Source organism: Hyperolius riggenbachi, chromosome 9 (assembly GCF_040937935.1).
Source record: "Hyperolius riggenbachi isolate aHypRig1 chromosome 9, aHypRig1.pri, whole genome shotgun sequence".
Classification (NCBI taxonomy): Eukaryota; Metazoa; Chordata; class Amphibia; order Anura; family Hyperoliidae; genus Hyperolius; species Hyperolius riggenbachi.
This window is the reverse complement of record NC_090654.1, coordinates 77197235-77210272: the sequence shown is the minus strand read 5'-3', so window position 1 is coordinate 77210272 and position 13038 is coordinate 77197235. Positions and strand designations below refer to the sequence as shown.

The 13038-nt window shown below is 43.2% G+C and overlaps 2 protein-coding genes across 11 annotated transcripts in view; both read left to right on the top strand.

The window, feature by feature from the left end:
* PLXNA1 (plexin A1) overlaps window positions 1-13038 on the top strand; it is a 508150-nt gene that overhangs the window by 157439 nt on the left and 337673 nt on the right. The window contains exon 1 of one of the 10 annotated variants that reach the window (XM_068253095.1): window positions 3435-3506. The exons of the other annotated variants lie outside the window; for them this stretch is intronic. The gene's annotated coding sequence lies outside the window, so the exon portion shown is untranslated. Of the gene's footprint in view, window positions 1-3434; window positions 3507-13038 lie in introns of those variants that run through there. 10 annotated transcript variants of the gene reach the window in all.
* LOC137532329 (uncharacterized) overlaps window positions 1-13038 on the top strand; it is a 56106-nt gene that overhangs the window by 12201 nt on the left and 30867 nt on the right. The window lies entirely within an intron of this gene.

Genomic DNA, 13038 nt, shown 5'->3' with positions numbered 1-13038 from the left:
CAGCAATGTTGTCTGTCTGCTGGGCATGCCAGGTTATGCCTAATTTTGTATGTAATGAGTGTCTTTGGTTAGGGGCGTGCATGTTGGCACATGGGTGTGGATTGAAGATTGGCATCTGCTCACATTGCATCTAATACAAGAAGATAAGGACTGGTACAATACAAAGTGTACTTCAGTACCTCATTAGACAGGGCTGGCTATGTAGCAGATCAGCTGGTTTTTAATTGTTTTTACTGGAGTTTTTGATGCTGTTGTTTGTTGGTCTACTAAATAAACAGGAATAACTTTACATGATTTTCTTAGGCTCCCTATGTTTTGTAAAATATGGTTCCCCTCCTTAGCCCAAGTGCCAGAAGCTGCTCCGTCATGCGCCACACCTCCATCCCACATTGTTATTATTATTGTTAATTTACGTCACCTCTGCATTCACCAGTACATGTTGCTTGGCTGTGCCCTTGACTCACCCTAGCAATAATTTGCCATGGCTTTGGTGACAGTTGTTGTACGTGTGTGCGCACCTTTAGTGACTGTGGGATTTAAAGAGAAACCGTGACCAAGAATTGAACTTCATCCCAATCAGTAACTGATACCCCTTTTTTACATTAGAAATCTATTCCTTTTCACAAACGGATCATCAGGGGGCTCTGTATGGCTGATATTGTGGTGAAACCCCTCCCACAGGAAACTGTGAAGACCATGGTCCTGGCAGTTTCTTGTCTGTGAACCTCGTTGCATTGTGGGTAATAGCGGTTTACAACTGCCAAAAAAGCAAGCAGCATCTCCTTCCACTGACATCACATGCCAGCAGTAAAAATGTCACCATGTGATAAATGTCAGAATGTAAATCAGGTAGAGGAAAGCTTTTACAATGGGCAAACACGGACTAAATCATTTATACATAATTATTGTAAAAATGAAGCCCTTTTTTGCTACATTTTTTTCACTGGAGTTCCTCTTTAATGTTGTAAGGTTCTGTTGAGTGGGAAACTGTTTCTCTTCACTTACCTTTCAGCTTTCCTTACTGTGGTCCAAAACTCTATAAACAGATACTTTTTTTCAGACCAAGTTTGCAGAATCATTTATGATCTTGAAACCATGGGAACCTGAGTAAATCGTGCTAAGTGTACCCTATTCCCGATCAGAAGTCCTTGAATTCTGAGAAGCAGAAGTGTTTTCCCATGTATGACCTGACCAATGATCATAAGTTAGTTATAGCTCTCCTAAAAAGCATCTGGCGAATGTTCCCTCTGCGTGAACGTGGTGGGGGACCTGGACACGTGTCCTGTCTGTGCGCAGTCTGCACTGTGCTCCCCTCTGAATCCTTATTGTGTGCCTCAGTCTCCTCCGGCCATTGTTCTCCTCCCCTCCCGCCTCACAAGTATAAACATGTTTGTGCCAGTAATGAAGAGATTCCACAGCATGAGAAGCTCTATTGTCCTCTCGCCAGGGGAGGCTGCACCCAACTCCTGCTCCTTCCAAGAGACTTTTCTGTTCACAGGCGAGGAACTAGCATGGCCTGCAGCTACTGTAACGGTGTATGCATATTTGTGCTGGTGACAGCGATATTGGAGAGTCTGGGGTTTCTGTCTCTCAGGCATAAAAGCTCAGAGACCTGTGCAAATAATCTTGCTGTAGTTATTAAAGGGTCTCTCCACCCAAACGTGAGATTTCTGTTGTACATAGCATTTTTTGTGCTTCTCTGGCTCATTAGAAAACCATCAGGGAGATTTTCAGCCTTTCCTGCTGCATGCTTCCCATTCTCTCGTTATTTTCTCCATAAGTGAAAATTGTTTAAAGGGCCATGGGGGAGCCTCTGTTAATGTCCAAGGCAGACAGTCAGACCTGGAAATGCAAGTTCAGAGATCTCTTACTGTCACACAGTACCTGAGAGAGAGAAGGAAATAGTCCGTGTGTAAATCCAGGTGCAGCAATGGAACAGCATTGCTTTCAGTGTGGTTAGGTCGAAATAACCCCTTATTATACAGGTAGTCCCCAACTTGTCAACACCCAACTTAGGGAATGGCTGGAAAATGTGAAATTGAAAAGTTTAAAAAAAACAAAACCCTTCGTTTTTGAGACATTTGATTAAAAAAAAATTCAAAGCTCTTTTTTTTTTTAAACTGGTAAAATAAAATTTTTTCTTTGGTACACTGAGGGCATAGGAGGACATAGGTGGCACAGAGGGGGGCACTTAGGGCACAGGGGAACAGAGTTTAATACAAAGGGGGACACTGGAGGCTCGGGTGGGTGTGAGGTCATAGCAGAGGTACAGGGGACGGAGATGGCACAGTGTTTCAACTTACAGACAGATTCAGGTTAAAAAGCAAACCTATAGTCTATATCTCGTTCGTTAAACGGTTAATGGTTTTCATTGGGTACAAGAGGTGTCTAGAAACAGCTGCAAAAATGTTCTATGTTCTGCTCTTTGACACTGAATCCTGTATAAATACCTTCTGACTGGATCAAGTCAGAAAAAACACCTGTCTACTTTCACCTATATCACCTCTGAGACGGTGTAGTATCAATACAGCTGAGGGAAAAGACAATAAAGTAGAGTAAAAAGGACGTTCTGGAGCAGACTTGGGGCCCTCCCTGGAGTGACGTGTTACAAAACCAGATATTTGGCTTAAATGTATGGTGTTTTTCTTTTTCCTCAAACCTCATTCCCTTATGCAGGAAGGAGGGGAGCAGAAATAATAACTGGAGGAACTGCCCATACTGTACATTCTTTAGCATCTATTACAAGCTAGACTATCCATTTTGGGAGGTGTGGACCTTTTTAAGATGCACCTGCCATTTATAGGCGGTGGTGACCAGTTCTTTTGCTTGAAGTATCCTTTATGTGGTTACTACATGTTGCCTCTAATAGTTGGCTTTGTGTTCTATCAAGAATATGGCAGCCTGTGTGCTCTCTATGGGTCATTTTAGGTCTGTAATAACTGTCCTCTCAGCTAGGAAGGTATTAACAAGCATTGACCACTAATGTCACGGTCGCTTGTCACATGACCTTCTGATGATAATTCAATATGGAGGACTGTCTATATAGTTGCATAAAGCCAACTCAACACTATTGTGAAATATCCATCCTGGCCTCTCAGTAAGCATTATGATTTTGTGTGTGTGTGTTTGGCAGTGCTTGGCTGAATGGGTTCATGTTGGCCAGTTTAGCTGACCAAAGCTGAATATCTGTAGTTCCTGATTTAAGCCTTCTCTTGTTTTATTGTTTTTGTTTTATACTATGGAACAGCAGTTACCATAGAGACATGAGCTTCCTGATTGTGGGAGTTTAGACTTGCGTTCTGCCATTATATCACAATTTGACCAATAAAAAGGTCCCAGCATTTTATGCATCCCTTCCTAGCATGCCTTTAAGACACACCCCTGCTCCACCCCTAGTTACAAATACCACAAAAAAAAAATCTTGTTGTTATTCAAACCACACAAGTACTTTCAATCATCACTACTTTACAGCTAAGCAATTTGTCAATTCAAACAACGGGACTAAGGTTTGGAGATGCAAAATCAAAGTTTTATCTGATATTTATACATGTACACTGTTTAATACTGTAAGTATACAGTATAAAGCCTAAATCAGGGTCAAATGAGGAAGAGATGGACAAGGGGTTTCAATTCCAAAACAGACTGTCCCTCTGAAAGGGAATGTTGGGATCTCTGGATTGGTCACCTGAAACAATCATTCTAAAGAGAATCTGTACTCTAAAATTCTTACATTCTCTTCATTATGTTCTCCTGGGCCCCTCTGTGCTGTTTCTGCCACTCCCTGCTGCAATCCTGGCTTGTAATTAACAGTTTTAGGCAGTGTTTACAAACAGCTTACTGTGTGACTCACGCAGAGCTTGGAGAGGGTGTGTAAAGCTTCTGCCTTTCACAAGCAGTGCTGCACATTCCACACATTCCAGCCTCAGCCGACAGAGCCGACAGAAGAGAGAAGATAAGATTTATTACAGAGACAGTGCAACTAGAAAATGCTGCAGTAAGACAGACCACATTAGAACAGGCATAGGAACTTATAGGATCGAAGAAATAAGGCTCAAAATGTTGTTACAGAGTCTCTTTAAGACAACCTAAATTTAAAGTGCATTTACAGCACACCTGACCCAAGGCAAAGCTATTTAAAGAGAACCTAAATCAAGAACGTCCTCTCTACCATAAAAGATAAGCAACAGCATAATAACTGTTAAAGAAAAAAAAACATTTGTTACAGCTTACAAAACTCCTACAGTAAATCTGCAGTGGCTACTTTCTGGTTTCATGGGAACAGAGAAAGAGTTAACTTCCTGTGTTTACATATTAGCATATATCTCAGCACAGTTCAGACGGAGCTGGCAGCTCACATTTCACTTGTGATTACTGGTAGAATAGGGGGAATTATACAGGCTGTTCATTCAGAATACACACCGGGTGTATTTTTCTGCCTCAGGCTCCTGTTCAAGAGTTAAGGTCCACTTTAAGGTAAGCACAGAGATTTGTTCATGTTGGATCCACATACCTCTGTACATTGTCTCTGTTCTCAACCCCACCACCCCCTCCCATTAGCTCTCTGCTGGTGTGTGCAATACAATTATTACATCAGTCCTGATCTGCCTGAAACTTCTGCAGTCGGGTAGGCCTCTGCTAAGCTTTTAAATGTAAAAAGATGAGGTAAAATTGTATTATTTTTTTTCATGAGCCACATGGTTGGCATGCATATTCAATGTGCTATTGACATGCATTAGGTGCGAAAAATGGTGCTTGGTTGGTTCACTTTAAGGTGTGTCCTGGGCCCAAGTAAGCCAGTAGAGATTCAGAGCAGGCATAAAAATGTGCCTTAATGCTTTCTATCACCTACTGTCATTTAGCATTATTGTTCAGTGTACACTCACCTGCATACAGGATCACTTTTTTGTTAAGCTGAGATTGATAAAAAATGCAAGGCGAGTCCCGGCCTCCTGAGGTGAAGCAATAAAGCAAATACACTGCTCGTGTCTTAACCACATTGCTGTGGTCTGAGGCCTACAGTGAACGCTTTCATCTCTCCAGCGCAGAAAGGATTAATGAAAATGAAACCTTCGGAGTGAAAGCAATTCGGGGGGTTTAATTTGAATGAAGTGCTGTTTCAGTTTCCTGCCTTCCAGCGCTATCAAGCCATGTGTGCGGGTTTATAGTGCAAAACGCTGTGTGAAATTAGATTTTTTTTTTCTCTCCCTTTTTAATTTGCAATATTTTTTGCCTGCGTTATTTATTTTTTATTTTTGTTGTTTTGGAGGATTTGTTCCCTGAGGCCCTTCAGAATGCGACCACCTTCCCTCCGGTTTATCAGTAGGCTACAGAGACGGCACAGTTTGGTGCAGCTTTGAGATCCGATACGTTCTCCAATTAGCGCTGCGCGGATGCTGAACATTACCCACCACAGAACAAACCTGTTTCTCCAGATACCGCCTCTCGTTTTTCTAACCTCTGCCAGCGGAGCGTACACTGCAAATATTCAGCAGACCACAAAATTAAATATATAAATGTATAGATGGTTACAAAGAATATTTTTATTAAAGGGCAGCTTCACCCAGATGGATGTCAGACCTGTGTGCTGCCTGCAAAAACAGTTTAGGGGCCGTTTTAGCGATTGACGTTTATCCACACATGTGGTAGAACTGCAGAGCTCAGCCAGCGAGATCCCAGGTCCGACTGCCTCTTGTTTGCTGTATATTGGAACTTAATGGCAGCGTTGGCGGTTGTCACACAGCAGTGTCACTGTGCTGCATATAACGTCTTACACATGGCTGCTTGCAGACACCTGGCAGTCACACAGGAACAGTTGACAGACGGCGGACCCGCTGATGTCACTCCTCGCTAAGTTATCGCTGTGCTCTTTATCGTTTTGATTAATGTACATGTACAAATAGTGTATTTTTGTGTGGAACATTTTGATTGAACATAAGACTTATAAGAATGTGAAACTTGGATATGACTTTCAAAACACAAGGCGGAACAAGAATAGGTAGAGTACAGTTTTTAGAACAGTGTAAGGAACTATAGGTGAACCTATAGCGATACTGACTACAGTGCCATCTTGTGTTGATTTAGTGCAGCCTGACCACCTTTAGCTCACAAGCTGCTGCTGCTGCTGTATTTCAGCGGTGGACCCACAAGGGATGTGAGCAGCATGAGAGTAGTACATGTCACCCATGCCTACAGCTGCCCATTACCAGCGGCGCGACGGATAGCGGCGATCGAGCGCGGGGCGGTGGCGATCGGTGTGCTGACGCAGCTAGCAAAGTGCTAGCTGCGTGCAGCAAAAAAAAATTACACAAATCGGCCCAGCAGGGCCGGAGAAAACCTCCTGCGCGGCTTACCCCGAACTACGTTCGGGGTTACCGCCAAGGAGGTTAAACAGCCAAAAAAATTGAGAGACCACTTGAGATAAGGTTTTGCTGCAGGCAGGGCTGTGGAGTCTGAGTCGAGGAGTCGGGGCAATTTTGGGCACCCGGAGTTGGGATCGGAGTCGTGGTTTCAGAAACTGAGGAGTCGCATGATTTTTGTACAAAATCCACAGCCCTGTTAAGTATTAGACTAATGAGCCGGAGTCGAGGAGTCGGAGTCTGAGCAATTTTGGGTTCCCGGAGTCTGAGTCGGAATCGTGGTTTCAGAAACTGAGGAGTCTGAGTTGGAGTCGGAAGATTTTTGTACCGACTCCACAGCCCTGGCTGCAGGAAAGTTCAAAGGGTCATTTTTTCTGCTTTGTTTTATAGCTTAAAAGACAGCGTGTGGATTGCAACTGTGACCAAATGATGCAATGTTATAAAAAAGCTTTAACTGAAAACAATATGAGACTTTTCTTAGCTACTAATGTGCTATTCGTTTTCCGTGCTACATATATAATTCATTATATCATACGTTTATTTTCGATTCAGTTTTGGGCACCTTGACACTAAAATATTAATTTTATTTTATTTATGTATCTAGATCTTTTTTCCCTTCTTCTTTTTTCTCTGAAGTCTGAATTAAGCTGGCAATTGAATTTCCGTTTGCGTGACATCTGAACTGCAGTCAGGTCCCAGCGGCTGTGGTTTGTGAAAGTGCTGACTAATGTGCAGTGTGAGAGAGGCTCGATCTGTAGGAAATACTGTTACCATTCCGCAGCTCTGCTATGCACATTTTGCTCCTTCCGTGCATCTTGGCCAGCTTCAGATAAATATTTTTGTTAGCAACACTCTCTAGCTGACTAGAAACTGGTTTTGAACTTGGGGATTTTCACACATCTGTCTTTCACCAGATACACCTGCCAGGTGGTAAAGCTGCAATCTCTGCCCAAGATTCTGCTTGTTCCGCCTCCTTCCAGTATAATTTCAGCACCTGCACGGCTTGATGCGTAGTTGACTGCCAAGCACGCAACAGTGGCACAGGCACTGCGTCTCTGACAGGAAGGAGAGTGTGTCTTCTGATGACGGGCTCTGCCTGGCTTCATGGCGCGCACACAGGGTTCCTTAGAGGAAGAACGCGGGTTAGCCAGGAGACCCACTAGGGTTGCCATTGTTTCTTCCTCAAATTAAGGAGCAGGGCTTAGTGGATGAACAGCTCGCTACTTGTATAAGAAACTTCCATAAGGGACGCTCCCGCTAATTAGGCACAGCTGGAAGCCCTAAGGCTCTGGCACACTGCTCTTGCGTAGCATCATTCAGACGCTGTTAACATGGCATAGTTCAAACTCTGCTGCCAGCGCTGATCTCATTCACTTGTATAGAACAGAAAAGGTTGAAGCTGGCCACTAACTGTACAATCTTGATTGTACAATCTCACCACACATATTTAGTGTAAAGACCAACAGATTGAGAATACCTCGAACAGGTTGATTAGTGCCCCGAACAGGTTAAATGCTACTCTTTCAGCAGTAGAACTGGCCATGTGACTGTGCTTCTCTAAAACTCTGTCTATAGGAATTCTCCTAGTGTTCTGACTTCTGCTTTAAAGGGAATCTGAAGGGAACATTATATGTATGAAATGATGAATTGTATGAGTAGTACAGCTAAGAAATAGAACATGAATAGCAAACAAGCAAGTCATGTATTAGTTTCAGTACAGGAAGAGTTAAGAAACTTCAGTTGTTATCTATGCAAAAGAACTTCTCTGAGCTCCAGACCAAATTGGTCTGATTTCTGGAGAACTTATACATCAAAGAAACAGCGACAGACAGTTTCAGATAAGGTTCAGTGAGGAGAGAAGTTCAAACAATCATTAGTTCTGTAAGCCACACTCTGTATTTTACCGTTACCGTTTATCTTTCTTCACAAAGAACACTGTAGCTCTAGCTTGTTTAGCGATCATATTCCAGTGTTTAAATAAAGTTATAGTGTGTAAACTTTTTTTTTTAACTGCACACAGTCACCAAATGGTTAAACATCCATAGTAAAAGTGGTGTGTTTATTCCCCCCTGATGGAGGAGCCCATCTGCCTTCCTCCTTGATACCCGGGGCCTCGCCCTCTCTGGCATGTGGGCCCCGATAGCTCCCTCTTCTCTGCTGCTGATGCAGCTTTGTAGTTGAGAAAGCCAGCCGAACAACTTCTGATTAATTCATCAAAATAAATAGATACACATTTCTGCGTCTTCTCTCTGATTTCTCTCCCTCATTAAAAATGGATGAAGCTGGAGCCTTGTGCGCCCACTGATAGCGGCTGCACCGAGTGATTATCCAATGATTACATTAACCGCTTTCTCTCCAAGCCCAACGGCTGTGGCCTGAGGTAAAAATGCACAACCGTGAACACTGAGAAAATGATTGGCTTTTGGGAGGGGGGTCTGTTTAAATAAACTCTGGGCTACTTCTGATAGGATTCGTACTGTCATTTTTTTATTCCTCTGGAAAGTTGGCGATTAGCACCCTGGAATATGGTTGTTTAAAGAGTAATTTTAACCAAGGATCATTGAACTTCATCCAAGTCATTAGCTGATACCCCCTTTCCCGCAAGAAACGTTTACCTTTCCTTGAAAAGACCATCAGGGACATCCGTATAGCGGATATTGTGGTGAAACCCCTCCCACAGTGTGATGCCATGACCATGGTCCTGACAGTTTGCTGTCTGTAAACCTTGTTGCATTGTGGGAAATGCGTCTTTTTCCCAACTGGCAAGCAAGCAATATATCCCTCTGGGCATAGAACTCCCAGTAACAAACATTCCATACAGATCACCTGCCAGGACAGGATAAATGTCAGAATGTAAATCAGGGGGAAAGATTTTACAATGGGCAAACACGGACTAATTTATAAGTAAATGTTATAAGTAAAATAAGCTATTTTATTGGTATTTTCACTACAGGTCCTCTTTAAATTGTAACTGCAGATGTATGACATTTACCAAATGTCTTAATTTTTTCACTTTTTTATCACGAGTGCAATTCCATTGTTTTACTGATTATATTGGTCCGAAAAACGATACAACACAACACCTTTTATTATAAGCATGTAGCAGTGGCATAGAAGCCTCATTTGTGTATAGCAGGACCATGTACTACTACTGCTACTTCTGCTACTGCTAAACACTGATAAATCACTGGGTATCCTAGTATTAATCTCCTTTGTACTCTTCATGTACAATCTACCATTCCACTGCAGTGGCCTCTCCTCAAACAGTGCAAGGCATCCCTGAGTAATGTAGCAGACTATGCTAGAACTGGGAGTAGATGAATGTATGGTGACTATAGGTTGTTATTATTGCGTGTTATACAGCTGTGACATTGTCAGAGTTCAGAGGCGTGGCACTCTATTCCTCAGAGGAGTTTACAATCTAATCCCTGACATAATCATTGGCTAGTGTCCCTGGCATAGTCTAAGAGCAAATTCACAGTGGTCAGTTGCATTGCAGAATAAGTCTGCATGCCTACTCACTGCCCATACAATTCTATGCGTTGTAACTTGCCTCATACAATTTTTTTCCCATAGAGGCGAGCCATATCGAGCCCTGCCGTGCACTGAGGAGGACCAACAGTCCGAAACAGGCTGCCTGTATGTTGGGTTGTTGCGGCTCTGTAAAATGTAATAGCTATAGGCTTGCTGTACACCAGCGGTTTTGGATGTAAGTCTGGCTCCAGGGGCATAAAGAAATAATTTGCATATTCAGCAGTGATGCATTGTGGGTAACCACAGTTACACACTTAAAGCTGAGTTATCGCAAATACCTTCTGTTTTTTTAAGAAGACGAACCACACTAAACATTGCTTTTTAGTAGGAGGGCTTTTCGGTCTCTTTTGGTCCCCTATACTTTCCTAGTGGATTTGGATAACCCTGCGCTGCTTGGGTATTCTGTTGTCATAGCAGTTACATTTTACATTTGATTGGCTGTTTTGAGGTGCAGTCCAGAGTATCATTGTTCCTGTTTATCCTGTGTGGGTTTATTTTGGCATGTTGATGCATGTGTCTGTTAGGATCTCGGGGTCTTGTATGTCTGTAGAGAGGGGAATTTTCACTCCCACTGTCAAAATTTTTGTGGCCGGTGAATTTAGAGCAACTCTGCAAAAAAAAAAAGGAAGGATTTGTTTGAACTGTAAACCTCTCCTGCCCTCCCAGGCATACTTTGCACAGAGGACACTGGAATCTCTTTCAGAGAGACCCCTCACAAACCTCTTTCATTCCTCTTGCGAAGTCATGAACTCCAGTCAGAGGCAACCATTTATCATACCGACTGCTTTATTTTCCCAGAGTCCTCTCTGTTGTTCAAGCTTGGCCTATTCTCCTCGCCCCCTCAGCTAGTGTGGGAAATAAATAATCTTATGTCTTCTGTACATCTCCAAGAACTACGGCATGTAGATTGAAGCAATCCATAGCAATGAGCTGGAATGCGTCAGTCATCTGGCTGTATAATGAATGTGAACTTGAACTGATCCTGTAATCAGCATTGTGCATTTCTAGCACCTAAAACGCGCATCCTGCTGATGGCAGAAACTACCTGAAGCTATGTACACACCTAGGATACTTTTCACCCAACACAATCTTTGGTATAGGGTGACCGTTAAACCATTATTGTATAGATTCGCTGCCCAAGTAACTCGTTTCATTCTACTCATGATACTATGGTTGCTATGGAGGGGGTAGCGGAGCATACAGTAAATAAACAAGCAGGCTGCCATATTGTCTTGTACAAAAAATTACCTGAGATGGACCTCAAGAAAAAAATGATACATACCTTGGGCTTCCTCCAGCCCCCTTCAGGCTGATCACTTCCTCACCGCTGTCCTCCACGCCCTGGATCTTCCGCAACTGAGCCTGGTAATATAGCCAGTTGGGGCCAGTCGAGGCAGGTGTAGTCCAGCTATTCACGCTCCCCCGTCGTGCTCCCGCAGCTGGGAGCATTCTGCACCTGTGCAGTAGTACTGTGCAGGCACAAAACTCTCCCGGCGCAGTACGTGCCAACTGGCTGAATTACAAGGCTCAATTGCGGAGGATCCAGGTGGCCTGGGAAGATAGTGAGGGACGGATCAGCCTGAAGGGGGCTGGAGGAATCCCCAGATATGTATATTTTTTGTCTTTAGGTTCATATCAGGTTTCCTTTAAAGGGAAGGTCCAAGCAAAAAAAAAAAATGAGTTTCACTTACCTGGTGCTTCTACCAGCCCCATGTAGCCATCCTGTGCCCTCGTAGTCACTCACTGCTGCTCCAGTCCCCCGCTGGCAGCTTTCTGACCTCGGAGGTCAGGGCCACATTGCATCCATTTTTACGCATTCCAGCTAGTGCAGGAACAAAAATTTACGCGTTGCACCACTAACGCGTAAAAATGTATGTGTTAATGTTCCTGCACTAGCTGGAATGCGTAAAAATGGATGCAATGTGGCCCTGACCTCCGAGGTCAGAAAGCTGCCAGCGGGGGACTGGAGCAGCAGTGAGTGACTACGAGGGCACAGGATGGCTACATGGGGCTGGTAGAAGCACCAGGTAAGTGAAACTCATTTTTTTTTTTTTTGCTTGGACCTTCCCTTTAAGGTGCTTGCCTGTCATACTGATCTTCTGACTTCTTTCGTCTACATGACACACCTGGAACAAGCATGCGGCCAGCAGATTTGGGACATCTGAACTAAATACTTGTCCCCGATTAGTGATTTAGAAACTGCTAGGGGCAGAGGGATCGGCCAAGACAGATGTCTGATTATTATTATAATAAGTTCAGCTCATTTTCCCCCGACCCCCCTACAGTATCCCTTTAAATGAATAGAAAAGGTCTGTAATAAGACTCTCTACAGTTCCGTCACTTCAGGCTTCCTCTAATGCTATGCAAAGTTTCCTGGCAGGATGGCTGAATTCCTGTGTGTGCTCTTACATAGCGTTTATTTCTTATGTTATAGAAAATTGGCCCTGGTCTTCGAATCACGACGATGGCCCTTGTAAGGCAGATTCGTGACAGGAATTTTAAAGCTGCCAACGCGTGTCAGACCATGAGTTGGTCGTTGGGAATAGGGATAAATCTGCCTGTTCAAATTAAATAAAATAATAATTAAAAATAAAAATTCTGTAGTGGATTTGGCTGGGATTAGCGAGTGCTGCTCGACGTTCAGAGGCTGCAGCCAGGTCTCAGCGTGAAAACCTTTGATCAATGCATTGGGGGCCTCCGACATGAAGGATTCTGGGAAAAGTGCAGCTGCCCTTCACAATGTATTTAATCTAAGTGGCTAAGCCGAAGCTTTGTATTGTGCGCTTCACGTGTGGAATCAATTTTTGCTAGCCAGCGTAATTTTTTTCTTTTTCGATTGCTGATATAAAGGCTTGCTGTGTGCTTGGTGGTCAAATGGTTTTGATTATTGGCATCCGGACTCAAATGCTTATTTACCGTATGTACGGGGTGTACTTTTTTCATAAATCATCCCCTAATAGCTGCAAAAAGAAAAAGAGAAAAAAAAGAAAAATACCTATAATTTTTGTTGAATCGCACCAACATTTCCAACAGAGTTTTAAGAAGCTTGTACAGTCAGTTTGCAATGCATGTGGCTGGGATAATTCAAATACAGTCGTCATGGTAGATAACAGTAGAGATGCCCATTGACAATAAAATCTTGCACTTT